Source organism: Triticum dicoccoides, chromosome 5B, assembly GCF_002162155.2.
Source record: "Triticum dicoccoides isolate Atlit2015 ecotype Zavitan chromosome 5B, WEW_v2.0, whole genome shotgun sequence".
Classification (NCBI taxonomy): domain Eukaryota; kingdom Viridiplantae; phylum Streptophyta; class Magnoliopsida; order Poales; family Poaceae; genus Triticum; species Triticum dicoccoides.
This window is the reverse complement of record NC_041389.1, coordinates 267,719,287-267,722,669: the sequence shown is the minus strand read 5'-3', so window position 1 is coordinate 267,722,669 and position 3,383 is coordinate 267,719,287.

Here is a 3,383-nt window from a genome sequence, read left to right as displayed (position 1 = left end):
GCATACGCACGACGTACAAGACCAGCGAGCTCGCAACCCCGTCGCCGCTCTGGTCATCTACAATTGATTTGTCCACCGCGGCGGAGTGTTGTTTGATTTGTCGGCTCCATTGTGTATTTGTATGACTGGATCATGATTTTTTCCACTTTTGTACTGTATGAATGAATCAAGTAATATATCTGAATTTGGTATGTACATGGCGCACATGTGCTTCGAAATTTGGCAGCAATATCTGTGGGAGGATTTCCATCGGCCTTTTCACAGCTAGGCTTTTATGTTCGGAGATGAAGGGAGCACACATGGCCGTTGCATGAATCGACCTCCATACCGTCCTCATCCAACCTTGGTCCTGACTATCCTCATTTGATATATAAAGTATGTTGAGGTTGCATCCATACCATGCTTCCAGCTTTCTATGCTTCATACATATAGTGCTACATTGTCGGTCCTTACTGTTTTGCTTCATACTTACCACATCCTTTAACCTGGCCCAGTTTACTTCATACATATCAAACTCCGCTTCTACATTGTGTTTAGTTTTGCCTCAGCTCTACGTCTCCTATGTGCTTGTAGGTCTCATGTTTCTACTTAATCGACAACTAAATCATGGTTCCTAAATTTCACATATATTATGGACAAGATGCATGTCACCCCCTTCTTTGTCTTAATTTGAATGACTATGCATAAACCTTTTGTATCCCCATTATAAGCTGTGCTTCTATGTACAAGTTTTGTTGAGATTGCATGAATATGATGCATCCAATTTTTATGATTCATTTGTATCTTCATAATGCACAATAAACTTCATACACACGATAGTTATGCTTCTTCACTATGTACTGTTTGCTTCATGTACTTCACACTATTGCTTCCAAATTAATTATGTTCAGTTGGCTTCATTTCCATGCTTCATATTATTTCATAGGTGTCATATTTGTATTTTCAAATCAAACTACTCATGATTTCTAAATTTTTGCAGGGCTAACTTGAGACGAAGATCATGCTTTTCATGTACTTCACACTATTGGTTCCAAATTAATTATGTTCACTTGGCTTCATTTCCATGCTTCGTATTATTTCATAGGTGTCATATTTGTATTTTCAAATCAAACTACTCATGATTTATAAATTTTTGCAGGGCTAACTTGAGAGGAAGATCATGCTTTTCATGTACTTCACACCATTGCTTCCAAGTTAATTATGTTCAGTTGGCTTCATTTCCATGCTTTGTATTATTTCATAGGTGTCATATTTGTATTTTCAAATCAAACTACTCATGATTTCTAAATTTTTGCAGGGCTAATTTGAGAGGAAGATCATGCTTTACCAACTGTGATCGATGGTGTCGGCCTCACTGCTCTCGCCAGACTCTTGTGGCTCGCGATATTGATACCTGCAGATTTGTGAGACAAAAGAAAGCTATCGAGGGAGATCCAAATCGTTTTTCTAGGGTTCGAGTAGCACGGCGGCGTGTGGCGATTTTGCGATCTCCACGGTGCCAACCTAGGGTTCTGCCCGTCGATTGCTAATCCTCGCCGGCTCCCCGGCCTGTGCGCTCGGGGTGATCAAGGGGGGGGGGGATCCTTGCATCCCTACCCACGCTTGGTGCACGCTTGTGGGCGGGAGGAAGGAGGCGCTGCAGCTCGGGCGGTTATGGCTAGTTCGAGCAACAACAATCCAGATGGGAACCGTCATGAAGAGGGAGTAGAGCAGATGTTCAAGTAGATGGGATTTGAGATGGGCGCTCATTGGAAAGGTATTATACCGCAGGGTGTTACATATTAGTACGATCTCGGATGCACTCCGGCTGGCATGGGGTAACCCGGGCTTTGCAATTCCGATCCAGAGGGGAAAACGTTTCTGTGGCAAGCTTTGAAGGAAGGAGAGATCGTGATCGGGTCTTGGAAGGAGGCCTGTGGACTGTGGGGAAGCACTGTGTGGTGCTAGAGATCTTCAATATCAAATCGCGCCTTTTGGAACTAAGCTTTGATAGAATCAGGATCTGGGCAAGGGTGGTGAAAACCTGCCTTTCAACCTGTTGTGCCCTCCATGGCCAGCAAGGATAGCGGCGATGATGGGAGATGTTATCCAGCTTGATGCGGATGCGAAAGGCTATGTGGCTGGTGACTGTGTTAGGGCCAGGATTTGGCTCAATGTGCATGAACCTGTGATGAGGTGGGTACAACTTGAGTCAGCAAAAAAAGGGACTATAGAATTTTTTGACATTCAGTATGAAAACTTGCCGCACTTCTGCTTCTCTTGTGGGCTTTTAGGCCATGCGAAAGCTCTGTGTTTAACACCAGCGGGGAGAGATGAGTTCGTTAGACCACCGTAATGTGAATCCGATGTGAATTCGGTATATGCCATACCGTGCTAAGAGCTGGGGTGACCCTGCTGCCAGCAATGAAGGTCAACAGATGTTCCAAAGGGAAGGGGCACCTGCAGCAGAGGAGGAAGAGGTAGAGAAAGGGGATGAGGTGACTTCACCGGCAAAGACAACCACATGGAAAGTACAGAAGGTTGTCTATCAGTTCAATGCCAGAGACAGAGGTGGTTCCGGCGGGGGTAGAGGCAGAATATATGAAAGGGAAGACAATAGAAATAGATGAGTGTATCGTCGGGTGGACATGAATCATGCAGAAACAAGCACCACGGGTGCACTCATGTTGCTGGACCAAGAAACTCTGAGTAATAAGAGGGCTAGCGAAGAAAAGGAGGCCGAGTCTGAGAAAGACAGTAGGGACTCAAAGAAGAAGAAGGTTGCACTTGACACGGCAAATACAGATGCGGAGGTTGTGAGTTAGCCCCGCACGCACAATGAATACTATATCTTGGAACTGTCGCGGGCTTGGGAACCCGGAGACAGTTCGTGAGCTTCACAACCTAGTGAGGCTAGAAGCGGCCGCCCTTGTGTTTTTGTGCGAGACAAAGATCAAGGGTAATCGCGCGACTGATCTAACGAAGAGAGGTGACCCTGCTCGCAGACCACATCACCCATAAGAATCAGTCGGCCTTCATCCAGAGCCAATACATCCTGGATGGGGTGCTGGTGTTCCATGAAGTCCTTCATGAGGTCCGAGCGTCAACAGGCGGTCTTCCTGAAGATTGACTTTCATAAGGTCTACTACACCGTGCACTGGTCCTTCCTTTAGAAGTCCTCCTCCATAAAGGGTTCGATGATAGATGGGTCACCCATGTGATGCAGATGGTGTCCTACGCCGCACCGCGGTTAACATTAACGGGGAGATTGGCCACTTCTTCCCCACCCTATGTGGGGTGAGACAGGGCGACCCCTTTTCCCCGTTTCTATTCAACATGGTGGTTGACGCACTTGCTGCCATCCTCGACAAGGTTAAGGCCGCGGGACACATCCATGTCATAGT